General features: G+C 37.7%; 1 non-coding gene across 1 annotated transcript; it reads right to left on the reverse strand.

Annotated features, from left to right (window-relative positions):
* Nucleotides 1-19,251: 19,251 nt before the first annotated feature.
* On the reverse strand, nucleotides 19,252-19,358 carry LOC122290557. The gene has a single exon (XR_006236420.1). It is a non-coding gene; the product is annotated as a small nucleolar RNA R71 (small nucleolar RNA).
* Between the last annotated feature and the right edge of the window lie 5,369 nt (nucleotides 19,359-24,727).

Consider the following 24,727-nt stretch of genomic DNA (forward strand, 5'->3'; position numbering starts at 1 on the left):
TAGGCGAAAGCAATGGGAAAATGGAAAAGTACAGATCCCCCAAGGACGAAGGATAAATCTGACTAGGGAGGCACTAGAGAGGGTAAGAGCAATGCAGCCTCTAGCTCTTAGCACGTAGGAGAAAAGAGTCTCGAGGAAGTCATAATTGATTTAGCAATACTAATTGGGTGTATCAAGGAAGCTCAGGAAATTTTGAATCGAAAGGAGCCTTGTACTTGGATGTTTGAATGACCTACAATTAGAAATGGAACAATATTTGACGAAATTCTTTTGATACAAGGGTTGTGGTTTTAAACCCTCGTATGTATTTTGGTAGTCTTCGAACAAATATTTTGGGATTAATAGAAACCTTGTTTGGTACCACATATAATTGCTCATATATTCTCTTAGAAGTGAACTTTTTCCGTTGCGATTATTGGATATTGTTATAAACATGTTAGGTGCATTGCATGTTAACTATTATGAATGAGGGGTGTGTAACCTTGAGTTGAATGTCCCGACGCTTTAGTCTCCATCCAATCCCAAGCGGGATTTGGGGGTGTCACAAGTAGTTAGGACTGCCAATTGAGATTTTTACAAATCTCAGCAAGTAAGCTACGAAACTATTAACAGTATATATAGTCATGCATGCCAGTAAATGACATGTATGCATCACGACATAGACTAGAACATGAATGTCGTGACTTGTAAATAACATGACTTGACTTGTGGCATGACTTGGCATGAACATGAATTGACTTGACATGAACATTGTAACATCCCGCTAGAAATTCAATGGTGGAATTTCTATAGGCTTTAGAAATCTCGTGAAAACCCCATAAGTTTTCACTAATCAACCAATCACATAAGTTTTAGTCTGTCAACATAATCAGTGTTATCACTCACTATGGTGCTAGAAATGCACTTTTAATTATTTGAGGTAGTTAGAAGTGTCAGGATGCATTATGGTCAATGCCATTAGACTCATTTGATTATTTAAGATTTTATGACGCAATAACTCATTTTCATATTTTCGGATGAAACGCTTATTTGAAACTATGAAATTATTTTTCCTCGTACTTTGGGATTGAATTTCGGTAAACGAATTTCACTATAGGTTCATATGAATATTTAGGATTTTTTAATACTAAATTTATTATGCACTTTTTATGAGTGAATAGAAACCTTGATAAGCGCATCAATTGTAGAGTTTTCAAAATCACTATGTGGAATGTCTAAATTAGGTTAGAAAAGTTTTATTTAGACACTTGGCAAGATATTAGCAACACATAGTGAATAGTATTAGACACTTGGCACCATGAGGAACATTCGATGGATTTGAAGGAATTAAAATATGAGATCATGCCACCCTAGCAAAAATCATATTCCATCCGATAAATCAAATTGTGCCAAACCAAAGATGATTTACACCCTAGTAAAACCATTTATGGTTGGAATCCAACTGAGAAACTGAAAGCATGGTTAAAATCGAAATCGTAAATGGTCTTATCCAAACCATAAATTTGACCTCCAAAACTTAATTGAATTGGTTTTCTAGCATTGTATTTAATCACTTGATTAAATTACTTCCACATGCTATTAGTCATTCAAATTTATGTTAGAATATCATTATTCAACCTTGTTAACCTTGGATAATTGATTGGATCAAGAGAAATTGGATTTGAGCTTAATAGCAACCTAAACCCTCTTAAAACACCAAATTTAGGCCCATTCGGTTTAGGCCCATTAAGGCCACGAAATTGGTCACTTTAGCATTGCTTATCTACTAAGAAATTTCACCCCCCACATGGCTGATTATATTTGTTCAAGAGGACCTAGAGGGTACTTGAAATAAAAAGCTAAAGAGCCACCTCACTCTTTCAATTCTACACTCCACCTAGAGCAAATATCTTGGTTGCTTTTTGTATATTGTATTGGGTAAGAAAGATCAATAATCAAGCTTCATTTCAACCTTATCACCTTCCATAACTTGTGCAAGAAGCCCTCCAGCCAACTTTCTATGCAAATCATTTCTCATTTACACTTTCCTTTGAAAGAACACAAAAGATACTCTTGTACGCTTGATTCGAAGCTTTTGTAAGTGTTTTCTCTCATAAAAGTTGTTACCTTTTGATTATAACATGCATGGATTCCTTATTTGTTTCATTTGAAGATCTTTTGATCGGCCAAATGTTGTTTAAACCCCAAAAAGGTCATTTTGGACAATAAACTAGAGAGTCATATTTTGAAATTTTTGACCAAGCTAATAGATAGATTTTGGTCTGAAATTTTTATGGAGTATTTTTAACATGTGTATATGATTATTGGTTGAGTATTTGTTGCACGATTAAAGGTTTTGATGAAATATTTTCTTAGATCTAGAAACTTAGAAACTGGAAGAGGAATAACAGTTTTTGTTTTAAGAAAGTTTGGATCTTTTGTGATTTAAACTTATTCCATTGGGCTTTGATATTTTTATTTGAGGATTCTAAGCCTTTTATAGACATGTTAGGATGCTATTTTTAAGGTATTTGATGTTAGTTTCAAACATATGAAATTTTATGCAAGAGGATTTTTGGTTAGGCAAAAGTATTGATGTTCTTGGCTAAATTCATATTTTGGCTGATTTTTAAGTATGTGATCTTGAGTTTGAAGCTTAGATCTGTTTTAGGACACCTTTTTAAACTATGTGATGTTTTGGTTTGAAGATCACATCTTTTAAGTCATGGATCAAAAGGTTAAACAAAACTAGTTGAGAAACAAAAATATGTTCTTGGACTTAGGATGAATCCGAAAACTCCAATTGTTGTTTTGGTGATTTTGATGAGTTTTGCTTGATGATTCAAAGCATGGTTGTTTTTAAGAATATGTTTTGAATATGTTAGAATTAAGATTTATATTTTTTGAAGTTCTTTGATATGCTTTGAAATAGATCAAACCTTGTGATTCAAGGGTTTGCATTTTTAGTTAATACGTTTGGGTCTTTTTACTAAAAAAGTTTGGTATTGATGAGTATCATATTTTTATTGGATGTTTTAAGGATGTTTTAAACTTCGGATATGAAGATCTTTGATGCAAAAATTTGGGATTGATCTTGAGTTTTGAAATTGGAAGAATTGCAACAAAAATCAAGAGGAATAATAGCCTATGTAAGTTTCGACCCAATGAGGTTATCATGGTTGTGTTTAGTTTTAAATTTTTCTGAATTGATATTTGAGTTTAGGACAAAATTTACATGAGGTCATTTCCAACACGTAGAGGGTCAAATGATAATTTTATTCCGGTTAGTATTTTTCCATGTTACTAATTGTTAGTGATTAAGTTCTTACCTTTAGAATCATACTTATAGTTCCTCGTGATCGCGCTTGAGTTTTGCATAGAAACACAAAGATCAAGGTAAGTTAGGTTTTAACTTACTATCAGTTTAATGTATATGTGTGATGAGTAAAGGAACTACAATTTATATATATATGTTATCATATGTGCCATGTCCAGTCATTACATATTCTTCTGTTACACAGAATTTATTTTGTCACTAATTATTCATTTGTTATGCAAGATATTTTTTCATGTATTGGTATACATTGCAAGTATGTCACGTAATATTCATTGTTGTAAGTATGTCATGTTATGTATGTTATCTATTACATGTTATGAAATATTTTATGTTACATATTATGTCACAAGTAAGTCACGTCTTTCTAGTAACGTTCAAGTTATGTTATGTTACATCAGGACTTTTGTTCTTTCATATTCCAGTCACGTTTTATCTCGAGTACAGTTTGTATATTTTGAGAACAATCTTTATTCATGTCAATCAGGACCCTAAGTGCTAGGATAGGGTAATATCCTAGTGAAAATATTTTGTTCACATTGGAGTATCTAAATAGGTGTGAAATTTCCTGACTTGATGAAATACTATCAACGATTAGCTAGCAGGGCCTAACAAGCTGGTCACTAGAGCGCACTAGGCAATGTGGCACATGAAGTATGGGATCCATAGTGAGTATAGCACATATAACGCACTCACTGCTAATGCAGATACCTGTGTTGTGATGCAGTAATTGGCAAAGGCATATGGCTCTAAGGGACCCATGTAGCACCCATAAAGTTAAGTTTAATCAGTTAAGGAACAAGATTCCAAGTTCATATTATTAGTTAAGTTGTACAACGGTCAAGGATGATACACGCTACAAGGAATTGCGGTCAAGGCTTATGTATTGCCGAGTACTATGGTGAAGGAGTATAATATGTGTACTAAAAAAAAGGATATATCAATTAATTTATATTATAGTCAAGGATGATATGAGTTTCCTGATATTGCGGTTAAGGCTTATGCTGTACTAGGTACTACGGTGAAGGAGTATAATCTGTCGTTCTATAATCAATATGTTATCTTCAAATTCACGTTCATGTTATGTTCAAGTTCATGTTAAGTCAAGTCTCAAATCAAGTTTATGTTAAGTCAAATCTTAAATCAAGTTCATGTCAAGTCAGGTCTTAGTTTAAGTTCAGTTCAGTTTAAGCAAGTCAAGTTCAGTTCACGTTTTAGTTAGTTTGATCAATTATGCTATGTTATATGTCAAGTTATGCTATGATTATTTATGACTTTGATTATGCATTTATGCTTTCATTGCCATGCATGCATCATTAACCTATGTTGAGTTTTTTGTTAATTTGCTGAAATTTATAATCAAATCTCACTGTGGTAGTCCCAACTACCTTCCCCATTGAATGATAGATTTTGTTACATGATCTACAAAAGAACTAGGAATCGACCAACTGAAAACTGTCGAATAAGCGATGGTGTAACGTCGATAATAGTATATTAGGTAACTTAGTTTACTACTTGTACTTACGGAATTGGATCTCCTGTACTCTTTTGATCACACCCATTTTGGGCTAGTGTTGTGATCTCAATTGTTTAGTATGTCATTATGTTTGAAGTATTTGAGATATTTTTAGTTTAGTGCATAGTATTGCTAAAACAAAAAAAATTATCCGCTGCGAATATTGCATAATGATATATGCATTTTAGGAACATTACATCTTACATGTCATGAACAGGGGCGCAAGTGACCTTGTGTTGCATGTTTCAACACTTCAAATGTTCATCTGATCCCAAGTGGAAATTGGGAAGGGTCACAAACATGACCTTGTTATATATACATATTTTATTAACATGAATTGCAGATGCTCCATGACTCCCTAATGGCTGTGTACTCTTGTTGGTACCACATCATATCACATGCATTTGCACTAGCCGTGAGTATGTCATGATAATTGAACTGATAAAACTGTTAAACGTGTAATTGGCACCACCACTAGCGTTGGGTGCCTGACTTCGCTCCAATAACCAGTTACTTAGGTCCCATTCAAAGCCTATCAATTGTACGTTGTTAACCAGAGGATTTCACATCTGATTTAAACACTCCAGTGTGGATAAGAGAGTTCCACTAGATAAATTCCTCATCCTAACACTTGGAGTCATGATAAAGAAAACAACTTGAAAAAGCAGTGGTTCTACACAACACTACACCTAGAGGGGGGGTGAATAGGTGTAATCTAATTTTTATGGCCTTTTGAAAATTAATCAAACAAGCAGATAATAAATGAAACAAATAACACAAATAATCAACACATGATTTTGTTCACGGAGTGGAAACTCATTTGAAGAACCTCTTCAAAATCTAAAACCACTCCGGGTGTAAGACACCACCTCAAATCCACTATAGAAACTTTAGTTTGTTACAACCAATTTAGAACACTCACAAAACCTTTGTAGTAGCTAAACTTGGCTTGCAACACCACGAGTGACCCACTCGATCTCTACATGCATGTAGTGTCGGAACTCCGACCTTCCTATAGCTTCCCACGAGAACCTCTCGATCTCTGCATCAACGGCAGCTCCGGACTCTTCCGGCCAACAGCAATGTCCACTTCAATGGACTCAAATAAGAGTTGATTTTGAATGTGTTATGATGGAGTAATATTTTTCCAAGAGAGAATCAACCAAATGGGGGAGAGGTTGCTCTAAGAAGTTCTTGGAGGCCCTTAGGGTTTTTGCTCTGATTCTCCACCCATAGAACAGAAGCTAACATGTTCTATTTATAGTTCCCATCAAATGAGGCGTTCAAAACCCTACATTGTAAGTGATCTGGAACATTGGCTCGAGCGAAGTGTCGAGCGAAGGTCGAGCGCCGAAATCTGCCTGAGTTCGCTCGAGCGCCATGTCGAGCGAGTATCGAGCGGTCGACTCTGCCTGAGTTCGCTCGAGCTCAGTGTCGAGCGCGGGTCGAGCGACACACTCTGCCTGGGTTCGCTTGAGCTCAGTGTCGAGCGAGGGTCGAGCGTTTGAATCTGCCTGAGTTCGCTCGAGCTGTATGTCGAGCGATGGTCGAGCGGTTGAATCTGCCTGAGTTCGCTCGAGCCGTATGTCGAGCGATGGTCTAGCGGTTGAATCTGCCTGAGTTCGCTCGAGCGCTCTGTCGAGCGAGGGTCGAGCGAAGTCGCTTCTTCTGACCAATAATGAGCACACTTCAAGCCCACTTCAATCCTTCCGCAACAACACTTGTTACAACACTATTTTACACAGGTTTTCACAAGAATATGCCAACACGCTCATTTTTCCCTCAACAATCTCCCCCTTTGGCATTTCTGTGACAAAACCTCTAACCTATACATATGACCTAATCCTAGCACACCCAATTAGATCCATATTCTTGAACATGTTGAAAAATTTCTGCACACGCTTAGCAAACGGTTAAACATACCCATTCACATATGCACAAAAACGTATTTGCAATTCTCAAATCATAATTCATGTCAAGTACAGGTTTTAGAAGAGAAATATTTCATTAAACAACAAATCATAGATTGAGTTCAAGAAACATTTGTCAGACAATCAGCAGCTAACAAGAAATATAAATCAACAGAAATAACCAAAAGCTGCTGTTCCCCCAAAACAAAAAAAATGTGTTAGTACAAGTAACACTCCCCCTGAGTTAATACTGTACTCCTCCCCCTCAACAATATCTCTAAATATCTCCCCCTCAACAATCAATCTCCCCCTTTTTGTCACAAGAAGCCAAGGGTCTCAATCATCACCATCGACATCCTCATCATCCTCATTGAGCTGCCTCTCGATGTCATTGAAGCGTTGAGTCACAAGTTGTTGCAGGTTGTCAACTTTCACCTCAAGACTGTCGAACCGGGCGTCAAGGCGAGCTAGATACTCAAGTACCTGCTGAAGACTGGGCTCCGACGAACCGGGGGCTGAGGAAGATGGCTGAGAGCTGGATGGGGCCGAGGTAGACGGCTGAGAACTAGATGGTCGAGAGCTCGAAGGCTGAGAGGAGGGAGCGGGAGGGTGCTCAACACGGATAGGCTGTGGAGTTGTGTGAGCACGACTCAGCTGAACCGTCCTACGACCAATAGGAGCCTTAAGAGCAATTCTAGGCTCCTGAGGATGGAAAGCAACAGATTGGGAGAGAGCTATTCGGGTGATCAAACACGGTAAGGGCAAACCAGTCCGTGTTTTGGAGGACCGATACGCCTCAACAATAACCCGACACAAAAGACTTCCTAGATCAATGGAGACACCATTGATCAAGGCATACAGCAGACGGGCACGGTCAAGACCCACATCACTATTATGACCAGTAGGATCTAAGTTCGTAAGAACAATCCTACTAAGAATGAGGTGATCTGGGGTAAAACGAGCAGTTGAAATAGGGGTTGTCCCTTCCCAACTACTAGGTCGGCCACAAAGACAAGTAGCAATGACTTGTGGACTTGGAGGAGATGTCCGTGAGTAGGGAAACTCAGGATAGAGCTCACGAGGGGCATTTAGCAGAGTCGCTATCATGCCCGGAGTGACTCGGAAAACAACATTCCTGAGACTGACTTCAAATGAGTCATCAACAGATATGTCATGAATATTGGAGTAAAACTCCCTAACCAACTCCACAGAAGGAGTGGGATGACCAGTGGTCAATGCCTGCCACTGACGAGACTCAAAAATACGGGGAATTATAGTCTCGGTAAGCTCACCTAATGTCACTTCACGCTCGACTATGGGAGTACGATGCGAGAAGTTCTGAGAGTATAACTCTTGGGCTCGGGCACTATGGAATTGGGCTTGAGCGGGTGCAGGGGGGTTTTGGCGAGGACGAACACGTCGAGACATGGTTTCAGCTGTAGACAGAGTCAACGACGTTAGACAAGGCTAAGGCAATGCAAAGATGTGATGAATGCATGCATGCTGACGCAACAATGCCAACTAACAATGCAAGACTCGGTGCATGCCCGATGTCACTCCTCATTTTTCAAAACAATAACAAATGCCTAGGTCAAAGTGTGCCATATGCATGCTAATGCCTACTCATGTGAAAGACCAACATGCATGCTAATGCCAACCACATTCATGACATATATGCAATGACAACTCAAGCCATTTACAAGCTAATGCCAACCCATGTGCATGACTCATGTTAAACGATGCCAAACCTCATGCATGACCCATGTGCAAACCAATGCCAATTCTAAACCAAAACACCTTCAAAACATAATGCAATCCTAGTTAAACGATGTCTCAAACCTAGGATAGACATGAAATAGATATGGGAGCAATGCTATGCCAATGCATGATGAAAAACCAAAAACACACTTCATTGAGACATTTTATCGAACACTTGGAGTGCATCCAAGTGAGAAACTCGGGTATAGACCCATGGGAGTTTCAAAAACCTCCTAAATACAACCAATCCCAACAATGGCTATACAATAGCCTCAATAAAACAAGATAAAAGAAAAACAATCGAAGAAAGACTCTCAAACACCCAATCCGAAACCCAAATGCATAACAACACACGGAAAACCCTAAAATAAAAGCATCAAATCACGAAAATACAAGAGAGAAAAGGATTTACCTTGGTTTGAGGATGATTTCGGGAGGAAAACACTTGTTTAAACGAAGAAATTTGAGAAAAGGAGGAAGAAAATCGCACGGGAGGGAGAAAGATGCCACTGTGCTCGAGCGGCTCGAGCGGCGCTGGGTTTTTATACCAGGCGTTCGCTCGAGCGAACTTAAAACCCTCGAGCGGCTGTCGAGCGGTTTTCGCTCGAGCGGGGTCGAGCGAGTGTCGAGCGAGACCTCCAGAAAAACACATTTTGCCCAGTTTTGAGGCACACAACACTCACATGACTTAGACAAATACTGGGAATGTCAATTTTCACACCAAGAGTACATATCAAATGTAGAGAAGCATCATATTCCCATACAACACGCAGTTTAAAACAAAGTATCACAAGTAATATAGACGTGCGTGTTTAAAACGGTCCTTGCTCAATCAAGAAATGTCAACCGTAAGGCGTGAGTGGGGCTAGGCTGAACATGAAACCATAGGTGCTTGGGAAGCTCATTCAAGACACAGAAAGTCAAACCTAATGCTGCTAGGACCTAAATCTTTCTGTTTAAATACTTGTCTCAGTATGTTCAAGAAAACAGAAAACTTATTCTGTTTTTCACCCTCCTTTTTCTTTTCCCCTTTTTTTTTTTTTTTTTTTTTTTTTTTTTTTTATTTCAACTTCACTTTTTCTTTTCCTTTTGAGATACATATTTTTCCACAAATGAACCATGATGAGGTCATCTAGCCCGTGGTCAATTCTGTATGAAGATAGAGCTTCCTACCACTTTTGATTGCCTCCCCAATAAACTCACAAGTGGTGAAATGTCAATTGACCGAGTTTGGAGTGAAGTGTGTGATGCCAGTCACAGATTACACGAGATACTCATGTTCCAAATCTTTGTAAAATATAGAAATATGATACAAATCTCAAAAGACACATGCACTTAGATTTTAGAATTAACAACCCCACTATCATATAGCCCAATCATGAAGTGCATGTAGGGGCAGCAAACAACGATAAATAAACTAGACAACAACAAACAAGAAAAATAAACAACAACAAAATAAAACAAAAATGCATGTAATGTATGTAATGCATGCCTGTCAGTCTACAGCACCAAAACCATGTGTGGCTCGCGTCTTTCCCTTTTGGATGATCCACCTTGGTATCCATTTCTTTGAGAAAGGCTTTTCAATTTTCTTGGTGTGCCTCTTAAGCTCAAAACAGTTTGGTCGGATGTGACCAATCTTACCACAATGATGACACACGGGGCTTGCTTTGTGAGGTCTTTGTCTCAAGAAGGTTGAGACATTCTTAGAGTCATTCATGTAATTCTTACCCCTTCCAGAAGGATAAGCAGTTCTACTATTAACAAATGCAGGAGCATGCACAAAATGACTCATTAATTTAAAACAGTTTGGTCTAATATGGCCTAGCTTCCCACAATGATGACATATGGGGCTCATGTTGCGAGCTCCTTGTCTTTTGGGAGGAGGAACAGACTTTTGCACTTGCACAGGCTTCTTGCCCTTTTCAGATGGATGAGCCTTCTTTTTCTCAGTCATTTCAGGAACAAACACTGTGGTTCTCACATTTTTACCGAAAGCTTTTGAGCTTGAAGGAGCATCAGGATTCTCTTCAAAATAGCCTAAACCACTTTTATCACTAGATGACTTTCCTAAACCTAGGATTTTGTCAAGCTGGTTTGTCCCAATGGAGAATTTTTGCAACTTAGTATTTAACAAAGTTAGCTCATTTTCATGAGTTGTCACTTTATCTTCCAAAGTCACATTTCTCTTTTGCAACTCATCTGTTAGACCAATGGCTTCTCTCAGTTTGCTCTGAAGCCCTTCATTTTCTCTTTTGCATAAATCTATTTCCTCAATATGTGCTTTATTGAGTTTCCTCAATTTCACACATTCCTTGTACAACTTCTCATAGATTTCCTGCAAGTCATCTTCATCCCCGGATTCATTTTCAGAAACACTCTCAATTTCAACCACAGATTCACTGTTATGACTTTTTCCTGCAACAGAGGAAGTGAAAGCCATGTAGTTGAAATTTTTCTTCCTGGGAGAACTCTCTTGTGAGTCACTTGACTCAGACTCACTATCAGTCAAGGAAGCAGCATTCGCTTTCTCTTTGGCCCTTTTGTAATTTGCACACTCAAGTCGAATGTGACCAAAACCATGACATTCATGGCACTGAATATTGTCATTGACAGCTCTAGTTTCTCTCTTATACCTCCCTTCTCGGTTTTCTGAACTAGAACCTCCATTGATACCCTTGAACCTTCTCTTTTCTTGTCTTGGGTTTTTCTGGGCAAACATCTTCCTGAATTTTTTAGCATAAAATGCTATCTCCTTGTCACTCATGGCAAGTTCGTCAGAAGATTCACCAGACTCTTCTCTAATAGCTTTGAGGGCTATGGACTTGTTTTTCTTATCCATAGGAAGAGTATGTTCATAGGTTTGTAAGGAACCCACCAACTCTTCAACTCTCATGTTGTCCAAGTCTTTGCTTTCTTCTATAGCAGTGACTTTGGGACGAAACCTCTCAGGAAGAGATCTAAGGACTTTTCTCACAATTCTGTCCTCAGGAATTCTATCCCCTAAATTAAAACGAGAATTGACAATATCATTAAGTTTGCTATAGAAGACATCAAAAGTTTCATCATCCTTCATCCTAAGTTCTTCAAAGTTGGTGGTCAGCATTTGAAGTTTAGAATTTTTTACAGCCTTGGTACCTTCATGGGTAACCTCAAGAATGTCCCATGCCTCTTTGCAATTTTCACACATGGAGATTCTTTTGAACTCCTCCTGGGACACGGCCATGAATATCGCATTTAGGCCTTTGCTATTCCAACTACACTCGTTGACTTCATCCCTAGAGTAATTTTCCACACCCTTGGGGGTTTCGACTCCCTCAATGAATACAACCGGTTGTTTCCATCCCTTTGTTACAGAGGTCCACACTCGTTCATCCACAGACTTAAGGAAAGCTCTCATTCGAACCTTCCAATACGCATAGTTACTTCCATCAAAAAATGGTGGAGATGTGAGTGATTGAGACCTATCCATATAAACCACTACAGCAGGATCACACTCAGGAACTAAATCCTAGCGGAGTGAACCCTCTCTGATACCAATTGAAAAAGCAGTGGTTCTACACAACACTACACCTAGAGGGGGGGTGAATAGGTGTAATCTAATTTTTATGGCCTTTTGAAAATTAATCAAACAAGCAGATAATAAATGAAACAAATAACACAAATAATCAACACATGATTTTGTTCACGGAGTGGAAACTCATTTGAAGAACCTCTTCAAAATCTAAAACCACTCCGGGTGTAAGACACCACCTCAAATCCACTATAGAAACTTTAGTTTGTTACAACCAATTTAGAACACTCACAAAACCTTTGTAGTAGCTAAACTTGGCTTGCAACACCACGAGTGACCCACTCGATCTCTACATGCATGTAGTGTCGGAACTCCGACCTTCCTATAGCTTCCCACGAGAACCTCTCGATCTCTGCATCAACGGCAGCTCCGGACTCTTCCGGCCAACAGCAATGTCCACTTCAATGGACTCAAATAAGAGTTGATTTTGAATGTGTTATGATGGAGTAATATTTTTCCAAGAGAGAATCAACCAAATGGGGGAGAGGTTGCTCTAAGAAGTTCTTGGAGGCCCTTAGGGTTTTTGCTCTGATTCTCCACCCATAGAACAGAAGCTAACATGTTCTATTTATAGTTCCCATCAAATGAGGCGTTCAAAACCCTACATTGTAAGTGATCTGGAACATTGGCTCGAGTGAAGTGTCGAGCGAAGGTCGAGCGCCGAAATCTGCCTGAGTTCGCTCGAGCGCCATGTCGAGCGAGTATCGAGCGGTCGACTCTGCCTGAGTTCGCTCGAGCTCAGTGTCGAGCGCGGGTCGAGCGACACACTCTGCCTGGGTTCGCTTGAGCTCAGTGTCGAGCGAGGGTCGAGCGGTTGAATCTGCCTGAGTTCGCTCGAGCTGTATGTCGAGCGATGGTCGAGCGGTTGAATCTGCCTGAGTTCGCTCGAGCCGTATGTCGAGCGATGGTCTAGCGGTTGAATCTGCCTGAGTTCGCTCGAGCGCTCTGTCGAGCGAGGGTCGAGCGAAGTCGCTTCTTCTGACCAATAATGAGCACACTTCAAGCCCACTTCAATCCTTCCGCAACAACACTTGTTACAACACTATTTTACACAGGTTTTCACAAGAATATGCCAACACGCTCATTTTTCCCTCAACACAACTCATGCATGACTTAGACATAACTCATGTAATAAATGACATAGGGTTCATGACATGTAATAGATGAATGCAAAACAAGTGACATGACACTCGTGAAATGTAATAGTGACATGGCATTCATGTAACAAATAAACATGCAACAACTAATCGTTTACCAGTAATAAATGACATGGCATTCATGTAATATATAAGCGTGTAAAATATGACATGACATGATATATTGTAACAATTACAATAAGCATAAGTGACTTGAATATTGACCATAGTAGCTTTACCACTATACATACATAAGTATACTGAGAGTAAGTTAGAGGTGAACTTATAGTTATGTCACGTAAAGTAAAGCAAAGTGTTAATGAGTGTGAATTGAAATCAGATAGTTTTTAAGGTTAAAATTTATCACTATATTCTTATAAACATAAAACTTACTAACTTATGTCTAAAATTATAAATTTACCCTTCTACTTGTGGGAAATTATAATATTGCCCCTAAAATAAGGATTTTGCATATGAACTCCAAAACTTAACAAAACTTACATTCCCCATGTAACTTTTGTCCTAAATCCAAAAAAAAACTCAGAAAAATTAAAAACACATCACAATTATGAGAAACATACTTAGGCCAATTCACTCCTAAGCCAAAAAGTTGATTTATGTTACAACTTAACCTTTTAACACACTAACATGCTTAAACCGATTTTATCAACTCTCAAAAATCGCATTCTTGGTTCTAAAATATGCTAAGACAACAAAATGCATATTTCATTAGACTCAATCAACTCCAAGGACTCCAAAAGTCCATAAACACTTTCTTAACATGTACATCACCCAAACCTAAGTGATAGTATGCTTGACTAAACAACCAAAATCAAAAAAATACACTTAGTACCATCGGGTTGCATAAAACCATTAAATCGAGTATAGCATGCTTTGGACTTTAAACAAAGTGAATAGACCCTTTTAATTTTATGCAATAAATCTTCAAATAACAAAACCATATGTTGGGGGGATTTTTCCCAAGGCCTTAGGCCCAAGAGGATCGGCCCAGATCAGGTGTCAAGGGGGTCCCTCATACACCAAAGGGAGCGAAAAGCTATGCCTAAGGCTGTAAGGCCCCTCAATGACCCGATTGGGGCCCACGACCCACATAAGTCAGGCATGAGGATCCAAATAGGGAGATGGGACGCTATGCAGGGAGTGTGGGCAGCTACACCAGTAAAAGGAAGAAGGAAGCACCCTAGATGGAGGGGATTGGACTCTAAAGTAACATCAGGGGATCACGCCGCATTAAAAGCGCTCATCAGGGGATCATGCCACATTAATTACTTCACCCAGAGGGCCACGTCACATTAAAGAAGGCATGGCATAAGGGACTCTAGGAGGAGACCCCTTAACTTAGGCCGCAAGGCATGGCCGCCTAGCCCTTGGGGTAGGGTATAAAAGGACCCCTAGCCATCAGGCAAGGGGGGATTCATTCACTTTGAAGAACTGGCTTGCTAAACTTTCACTTTCCACTATTATTAGAAGATCACCGCTAACTTAGGCAACGGAGGCTTCTCTGGCCACCCTAGGGCCTCTCTCTACCAACCCTTTTCTGTGATTGCAAGCCCATAAGAGAAGAGATATGTACAACTGAGAGCCCAGCCCTTAGGCATACGAAACACGCTATCAACACCATATACCTTGATGAGTGCGCGAAAGTGCACTCTAAATACCTATTATTGGATTAAAATGCTAAAATATGAATAGAAATCATAGAAATTGATGTGTATTCTTGAATTGAGTTTCTATTTACATTGGGATACTCCTAAACAGTTTTTTTCATGTTTAATTTCAGAGTTTATAAAAGAGCAAGTCGAAGCTCAGTCAAATTCAAAGGAGGAGCTTCATGCGGTTTGAGAGCAATTTGGATCAAGAAAAAAAAAATCACAAAAGGAAATTGCAAAAAGTCCAAATCTGAAATTTACTAGGAGATAGTCTGGACATACTTTAGTATTTTGACTTTAATGTTTTACTCATACATCATATTGATGCAATTCTTAATGCATTAGAAAGCTATTTTAAAGGGCTATAAACTTGTCTCTAATAAGAATTTTTAAATTCAAACTTTTGAAGTTGTACGTGACTGCCAAGATGAGTCCTAAAATTTAGGCGATTCTTTTATGTAGAAATTATGAAGACATTAGGATTTCTTTCCTACCATATATAAGCATATCATTATCACAAAATAGAGGAGGAGAGGCACAAGAGGCAGATTTGAAGAGAGGAGAAAATCATCTCCATGGCCGCAGTTTGCTTTATTTTTCTCTGAAAATTTTTGTTGTTCATTATATTTATGAGTAACTAAATTCTTAAGTAGGGCTAGAGATGATCTTGCACAGTTGATGGTATTTTTAATTTACTTTTAATTTATGTATTTGATTTTCAATTACTAAAACTCTTTCGTTTTATCATTCTCAATTCATCGTTGATGTTTTTTTCTCTGAATAATCATAGAATTTATTCTGTTTATAGATTCAGTCATGTTTTTTTCTATTGAATGGATGAGTTCTTTGATTATGTTTGAATCAATTATTTATCTATATTGATTTAGTTCTTTGCTGCAATATCGCTCCCTAAGTATATTGTCGTCGTTGGATTTTCTCAATAGGGATAATAATTTACGTATTTTAAAAGTGGTGAATGATTTTTCAAAGGGTTACATTTGGTTTAATTTTGGTTTATAAATCTATACCTTCCGATTGTGAATTTCGGGAATTGAGCTCCCAATTGAGTTATCCAATGAATTAAGAATAATTAAAATACTGGATTTGTGCAAGGGATTTTTGACGCTCTACTGTTCGTCAAATTTGAGTATTTCTTCCGTTAATCACTTTGTTTCACTTTAATTTACATTTAAAATTAATCTTTGTTCTCTATTAATCATTTAATATTTTTTTTAGTTTCTTTGTTCTTTATACTATTCTTTTAATTTGTCTCCTTGTGGAATCGACACTCCAAAACTATGTTACAACTACCGTATTATTCTTTGAGTGTAATCATATCTCATATTCAAGTTCTAACTAGATCTAAGCATTAAAACTAGCATGTCATGGCAAAATTTTTATCTAAACAAATCATCATACCTGAGAGCCTCTAGATTGAGTCTAAACCAAACTCTTGCATGTTCATCACCACTCGATAAAATATCTAAGCCATAAATCTTCAAATATAAACTCTTAACACCTAGATTGAAGTCTCAAGAACAACATATAAGGAAACCAGAGTCATAGCATCAAGTTTCTAGAACCAAAATCACAACCTAAGCTAAAATAGAAATTGTTTTGAGCCATACCGTTTCTACTACTTTCAAATCATGCAAAACTCTTTTATAAAAATAATAACATGCTTTGAATCCAATCATAACTTACATATAATATGTTACACTTTACCATAGCAAGATATACCCATCATTTCACAAAAACTTCACAAAAACCGTAACATTTTACACAAGCACCAAAACTATCATCACTGAGACCTTTGCATCATCATACTTAACTTTCACCAAACAAAATTCTATGAAAACTTTCCCAACACATACCCAAGAAAACTAGATTCAATATAGAAAAAATACAAGGAATTTAGCATAAGAAAAATCACTTGCAAAGGCTGGAATGCAAGAACACAAACTAAGTAGTTTTTCCTCTCAAGCTCTCTCTCATGTTCTCTCTAGGAAAATAAGTGAAAAATGCAAAGTGTGTGAAGTGAAAAGCAAGGGCCTTGGAGTATAGATGGAGGGTTACATGGGAGTTCTTGAATTACCCTTGGATGGGAGGGTGGCAGCCAAAAAAGTGGAGGAAGGGGGTTGCACAACAACTGATTCTGTACTACTGTTTTGGCCGAGTGATGGGCGTTGATGGGGGTTGGTTTGGCTTGCCATCAAGACACTATTTGTGGTCAATCATGAGGTAGCATGATAAAGTGTTAAAATTGCATGATTAAACTGATAAAGTGAATAAAATTTTAACCAAAATTAATTATGTAGTAGATTATGGTACTTGAGTCAATTGATAAATTCTGATATTTTTGCACTTAAAAAAAGATTTATAATGCAGTTTTCCACATAAGAATTAATACCCAAATTTTACTCCTCTCATATCTTACTTAAATGTTGTAGGGCATTTATGGAAAGAAAAAAAAATATAGAGTCTGATGCCATGGATGAGGGACTCAGGAGGAAAATAAGGAATTGGTCAATGGGTTTGGGGAAACCTATCTAATGGGAACCAAGAAATTGCTCGCACGGCAGCAGTGCATGACTATGTGCTGGGAAATGAAAGGAAAAGGGCAGAATGCATGGAGAGGGGGAATCCTCTAGAACAAAGAACCAGTTGGCGCAAAGGAAATGCAAGGGTGCACGGGTAGCAGCAGGACATGGACGCATGAAATGCAGGGGCACGATCACGTCCTCGCAAGGCGTAGAGCATGGTTTAGACTCAATGCTGGTGCATGAGTAGCTGACCTAATGCACGCGAGAGCAGCGAGGGCTAAAATGAAAAAAGAAAGGTCAACGCACGGGGACGAAATATATAAAGGAGAAGGAATTACGCTGAGGTCTTCTTCTTCATTTTTTTTAGACTTTTCGGACTCTTGGGCATATTTTTATTTTCTGCAATTTCTGTTTGGATAGATTTTGAGATGTAGATGGAGTATTTGGATTCAAAGATGTTAGGCTAAATTTCTAAGCCCAGGTTTTGGAGAGTAACTGAGAAACAGATTGGTTTGATTTGCTCTCTTTTCCATTGATTTCCATTTCACAACTTATTGAGTTGTAATGTTATTATATTTGGAGAAACTTGGAATTCTTTCTTATGAATCCTGATTTCCTGTTGACGCTAGGTACAACTGATACTTGAACTGATTTAAGATTTTTGATAGTCTTCTTTCATTGTACATCTAGCTTTGCAACTCAGTAGAGAATTTGCGCTAAGACATAACTTGTGCATGATTTATTACATCTTCCAACCACGATCCTTACAAATGGGTTGGTGGTAAAGAGGGATTTGAGCATTTTTCATTAACAATCTATGAAAGGGTGAAGCCTGCAGCTTAGGTGTTTGATATATTGTCTTTTAGGTGTTAATTTTTTTGCAATTTCGAATTTCCTTGCACCCATTTCTCTAGCATTCATTTTTTTTAATTTCTTCTAATTTGCAAACATCTAGAAAATCATTCTTTAAAAAAAAAAAAAGAGGAAAGATCTTAACCATTCTTCATTTATACACTCCATATCAGTACATAAACATTATTTTCTTGTTTCTATTCTGAGCTGTGTAAATAGCCCTTTAACAAACAAGTCCTCACACAAATGCAACTCATTATATACTTGCTCAACATGAATATTGTTGTCCCTATGGAAATGACCATGGAACTCATCTATGTACTACTTTCATAGTTTCTACACTGGTGTTTATCAGAGCATTCCCTTACTGCTGAGATGACGTTTGTAGTGTTGTGAACCTCTTTACAGCTTGGGTGACATTTTTTTTCCTGTTTGTCTTTCATTTTCTTTTATTTTCTGCTGTTGTTTGTATAACTGGTTTAACTAGGACCAAATTTCTTAGTTGGTTAGGACTGAATCACTATCATCTTTTAACTCTGCATCCTTTTCTCTTGAATAAGTTTCTGACACTCGTAGCACCATGGCTAAAAATGAGAATCATAATAGGGAAATGCTAAATCAAAACAGGACACTGAGAGATTATTTACAACCTTTCAGAATTAGCACACCCTCATGCATAATCCAACTTTTGAATGCAAACAACTTTAATTTCAAAGCTAGAATGATCCCATTGATTCCACATTTTCATAGCATGGAATTTGAGAACCTTTACCTGCATATCAAAGAGTTTGAAGAGGTTTGTTCTGCATTCATGGACCAGACCTGCACTGAGAAGGTTGTTAGACTAAAGTTGTTTCCATTTTTCTTGAAAGATAAAGCTAAAATTTGGTTGAATTCATTAAGATCTAGAACCATAGGCACATGGCAAGAAATGTAAACTAAATTTTTGAAGAAATTCTTTCCAATACATAGGAAAAATGCACTTAAAAGACAAATCATGAACTTTACCCAAAAAGATCCTGAAACTTTTTATCAAAGTTGGGAAAAGTTCAAGGATCTTTTAAATGCTTGTCCTCATCATAGTAATGAAAATTGGTGAGTGATAAATTTCTTTTATGAAAGTTTGACACCTAAAATGCACCAATTTGTACAAACCATGTGTAATGGAAAATTTTTCGACAAAGAGCCTGAGGAAATATTCGAATATTTTGATTACTTTGCCAAAAATACTCAATCTTGGGAGATAGCTGATGTGCATGATAGGTGTAGGCAAGTTGAGTCTGGTCATGGAAAATATAATTTAAAGGAAGATAATAATTTGCATGCTAAGTTAACCTTGCTATCTAGAAAAATGGAAGCCAGGGAATTGAAAAAAGTAAATGACGTGCATGCTGTCCCTAAAATTTTTGAGTAGTGTGGCATATGAGAGGATCATGGGCATTCATGAATGTCCCACCATCCCTGCTTTCGAAGAAGTATTGTTGGACCAATCTAATGCTGTAAACATGATACATAAACCATATTCTGGTCCTTACTCTAATTTTTACAATCCAGGATGGAGGAGCCACCCAAATTTCAGTTGGAGGGGTGACCAGCATGTAGCTCTAGCAATCTTGTCTCTGGGACCCTCTTAACTCACAATTCAAGCATCTCCAATGCAAAAGAAGGGACTTAAGGATACAGTGCAGCAAATGGCAAACACCTTGTAGCAGTTTATGCAAGGTCAAGCAACAATCAACAATCAAATACAAACACCAATATGAAATTTTAGAAATATTCAAGCAAGTTAGGATTAACATCCCTTTGTTGGATGCTATTCAACAAATTCCTACCTATGCTAAGTTTCTAAAAGATTTGTGTACTGTTAAAAGGAAATTAAATGTGTAAAAAGAAAGCCTTTCTTACTGAGCAACTCAGTGCCATAATTTAGAGTAATAGCCCACCAAAATATAAAGACCCCAGTTCACCTACAATTGCTTGTGTTCTAAGAAGTTCAAAAATTAGTCAAGCATTGTTAGATCTTGGTTCAGGTGTGAATTTATTGCTTTATAATATATATGAGTAGCTTGGTTTAGGGGAATTAAAACCAACTCCAATTATTTTACAACTGGCTGACAGATCAATTAAAATGCCAAGAGGGGTTGTTGAGGATGTCTTAGTTCAAGTGGATAAATTTTTTTTTCCCTATAGATTTTGTAGTGTTCCCCCACTGATGCTTCTCCTATTTTTAATGTAGAAAATAAATTTGAAGCTAAATGGAGGCCTAAAGTTGAGAACTCGCACCATTGACAGCAAGTTTGAATCCTTCAGTAGATGAAATCCGAGCCCTAGAGCTGAAAGCATTGCCGACAAACCTGAAGTACGCATTTCTAAGTCCGGACAGCACATTCCCAGAGGTGATTTCAGCACAATTCACTCATGACCAAGGAGGTAAAGTAATTAAAGTCTTGAGGCAGCACAAGGGTGCTATTGGATGGACAATTGTGGATATCAAAGGTATAAATCCTCTTGTGTGCACTCGTAAAATTTATTTAGAAGAAAATGCTAAAGTCTCTGTGGAGATGCAAATGAGACTAAATCCTATCATGAATGAGGTAGTAAAAATAGAAGTTTTAAAACTACTTGATGTAGGAATTATCTACCCTATTGCGGACAACAAGTGGGTAAGCCCCATTCATGTAGTTCTAAAAAGCCCCATTCATGTAGTTCTAAAACAATCTGGGCTTATCATTGTTAAAAATGAGCAAAATGAACTGATCCTTACTAGGATTTCTACTGTCTAGTGCATGTGTATAGATTATAGGAAGTTGAATGCCGCCACTAGGAAATACCATTTTCCTTTGCCCTTTTTTGATCAAGTTTTAGAAAAGGTTGCTAGCCATTATTTTTATTGCTTTCTTGATGAATTTTCTTGTTAATACCAAATAGAAATAGCACCTAAGGATCAAGAGAAAATCACTTTCATTTGCTCGTTCGGCACTTTTGCATTTAAAAGAATGCCTTATGGACTATGTAATGCACCAGCTACTTTCCAAAGATGTATACGTAGTATTTTCAGTGACATGATTGAAAACAATTTGGAAGTATTCATTGATGATTTTTTAGTATTTGGTAGTTCTTTTGATGCATGGTTGACTAACTTACAAGCTGTTTTAGCCAGGTGTGAAGAGAAGCATTTGCTTCTCAATTGGGAAAAGTGTCACTTCATGGTTCAACAAGGCATAGTTCTTGGTCACATAGTCTTATCTTATCCCAAGGTATTGAGGTTGATAAAGCTAAGATTGAGCTTCTCTCCAAGCTTCCTATACCCAAAATAGTAAAGGAAATCAGATCATTTCTTGGGCATGTTAGGTTCTATAGGAGGTTCATTCAAAATTTTAGTTCTATCTCTAAGCCTTTGTGTGAGTTACTTATGCATAATGTTGCTTTTGAATGGACCCCTACCTATCTGTATGCTTTTGATAAGCTAAAAATCTTGCTTACCACAGCCCCCATCATCCAGTGCCCTATTTGGTCTATTCCCTTTGAGATAATGTGTGATGCTAGTGATGTAGCCATAGGAGCTATACTTATATAGTGTAGAAATAAGTTTCCACATGTCATTTCTTATGCAAGTATAACTCTAAATGGAGCCTAAAGAAATTATTCTACCGCAGCAAAAAGAATTACTAGCTATAATTTTTGCATTAGATAAGTTTTGAACTTATATTCTTGGTTCTCCTGTGGTTATTTTCACTGACCATGCAGCGTTAAAGTACCTATTGTCGAAGAAGGATGCTGAACCATGACTAATCTGATGGATTCTTCTTCTCCAAGAATTCAACCTTATAATCAAAGACAAAAATAGTGCTGAAAATGTAGTTTCCAACCACTTTTCTCGACTTACATTTGTTGAAAATGAGCACACTGTCCCTATCCTTGACTCTTTTCCTGATGAATAGTTAATGTTAGTTAAAAATTTGTCGTGGTTTGCTGATATAGTTAATTTCTTGGTGACAAGACACCCCACCTCATTGGAGTGCTCAAAACTTATGAAAATTCATACATGAGGTAAAGTCATTCTTCTTTGGTAATCCTTATTTGTTTAAATACTGTTATGACCAAATCATAAGAAAGTGTGTGCCTGATCATGAAATATAAGCTGTTCTTTCCTTTTGTCATATTGAGGCGTATGGGGACATGTTTCTACACATAAAGCTGTTGCAAAAATTTTACAAAGTGGATTTTATTAACCTCATATGTTTAAAGATGCATATAATTTTTGCAAGACTTGTGGGCCATGTCAAAAATTAGGCCTAGTCACTAAGAGAAACATGATGCCTTTACAACCCATTATGGTCATTGAGATTTTTTATTATTGGGGGATCAATTTTATGGGGCCATTTCCATCTTCTTTTGGTTATTTATATATCCTAGTGGCTGTTGATTATGTTTCTAAGTGGGTTGAAGCCATCTCATGTAAACAAATGATCATAAGGTAGTGCTTAAGTTCTTAAAAGAAAACATTTTTGCTAGATTTGGCATGCCTAGAGCTATCATTAGTGATAATGGAACCTATTTTTGCAACAAATCCTTTGTTGCTCTCATGAAAAAATATGGTATACATCATAAGGTTTCCACTCCATATCACTCTCAAACAAATGGGCAAGTTGAATTAGCTAATAGGGAGTGTAAGCACATCTTAGAAAAAACAGTCAACCCCAACAGAAAAGATTGGTCTTTAAGGTTAACTGATACACTTTGGGCTTATATGATAGCTTTTAAAACCTCTCTTAACATGTCCCCTTATCACTTGGTATATGGAAAAGCATGTCATCTTCCCTTTGAGCTTGAACATAAGGCATATTGGGCTGTTAAACAATTTAATTTTTCTATTGACCATACTGGTTCTATGAGAAAGTTTTAGATTTCAGAGTTGGATGACTTTAGACGAGATGCATATGACAATTTCAAATTGTCAAAGGAGTGCATGAAGATGTTACATGACAAGCACATCCAGAGAAAGAATTTTGAGCCCAATGAACAAGTTTTACTTTATAATTCTCGGCTCCATCTATTTCCAGGCGTATTAAGATAGAGGTGGAGTGGTCCTTATTTAGTTAAAGGCTGTATTTCCACATGAAACTGTTTTTTTTTTTGAAATAGACTTAATTTCATTCACTGAAATCAAAGTTACATCTGTGACTAATCAATACAGAAAAATCCAGATTATCAGCCAAACTACTCATCTGTTAGGGGCTCCCCCGTCAACAAATTTCTTTGTGACGAATCCAAAAGCCCAGCTTGTGTGCGTGTGGGGGCCCAGCCCGTTAGGGTTTCTAGATTTTCCTTCTGCTGCCGCCACCCATCTTCTTCTCTTTTTTCCTTTGCATCTTCCCCCATAGAGTTCCCCTCTGCCAACGCACAAGCATGCCTCTGTCTCTCGCCCTGCCTTGCCCCAGATGAATTTTCTGATCACTGTGCAGGAAATCCAAAAGCAGTCCGACATACGTGCTTCTTGGTCCACTCGCATACAGCTTCAGATTGACTAGTAGCATGCTTTGGAATGGTTGGTAACATGCTTCGGTTGGGCTGGGTCGATATGTTCATGCCGCCATCCTCCTCTGCCCCGGACGTGAAACAGCCCTCTGTTTTCCTAGATGAAAACAGAGCTCATGAGCTCATGCTGAAACCCAGCTTCAAAGGCCAACCAAGCGCCAACACTAAACCACCAGCCCGGAGCAGAGGTGGTTTCTAGATCCACTGCACGAGAGACACACCAAAACAGCCCTTAAGCCACCGTTAAAACAACCACCACAAGCCTTATTATTAGTACTTAAACAACTTAAAACAAAGACAAGAGTAAATGAAGAGATGGGAGGCTCCCACCTCCCTCTTAGGAGGACTATCGGGCTTTGTTCTCTAGAGAGTGAGAGAGACCAGCGACTTATTTGGTCCCTCCACAAGGAACTGTTGAGATTACTAATCCTCAAAATGGAAATACTTTCAAAGTAAATGGCCAATGACTTAAACTTTTTTTGGCAAAACTTTCCCCTGAGGATACTTCCATTCCTTTGCAAGATCCTACTTATTCTAATGATCCTTAGTTTACTTCTGTTTTGTTTTAATTTTTGTTTTTTTCACTTCTATGTTCTGTTTTTTCCTTTTTTTTTTAATTTTTTCTTTTCTTTTTCTTCATTCTATCTTTTCAGGCTCTGCACTATTTGCTTTCTTTTTTGGTTTCTTTTTTACGTTCTTGATCCCTTCAGCCATCTCAGGTATTTCCTTAAGCCTTATTCTCTTTCGCGCCTTGTTTATTCATGTTTTGCAGTGAGGACACTGCCCATTTTTAGTTGGGGGTAAGGAGAGTTTTTCATAACTTAGTCTCTCAATATTTATAATGGTGGGATCTAATAATTTTTTTTTTTTTTTTGCTGCCAAGTTACTGTTTTCACACTTCTTTACTTAAGATTAGA

This window comes from Carya illinoinensis, chromosome 12 (assembly GCF_018687715.1).
Source record: "Carya illinoinensis cultivar Pawnee chromosome 12, C.illinoinensisPawnee_v1, whole genome shotgun sequence".
NCBI classification, from domain to species: Eukaryota; Viridiplantae; Streptophyta; class Magnoliopsida; order Fagales; family Juglandaceae; genus Carya; species Carya illinoinensis.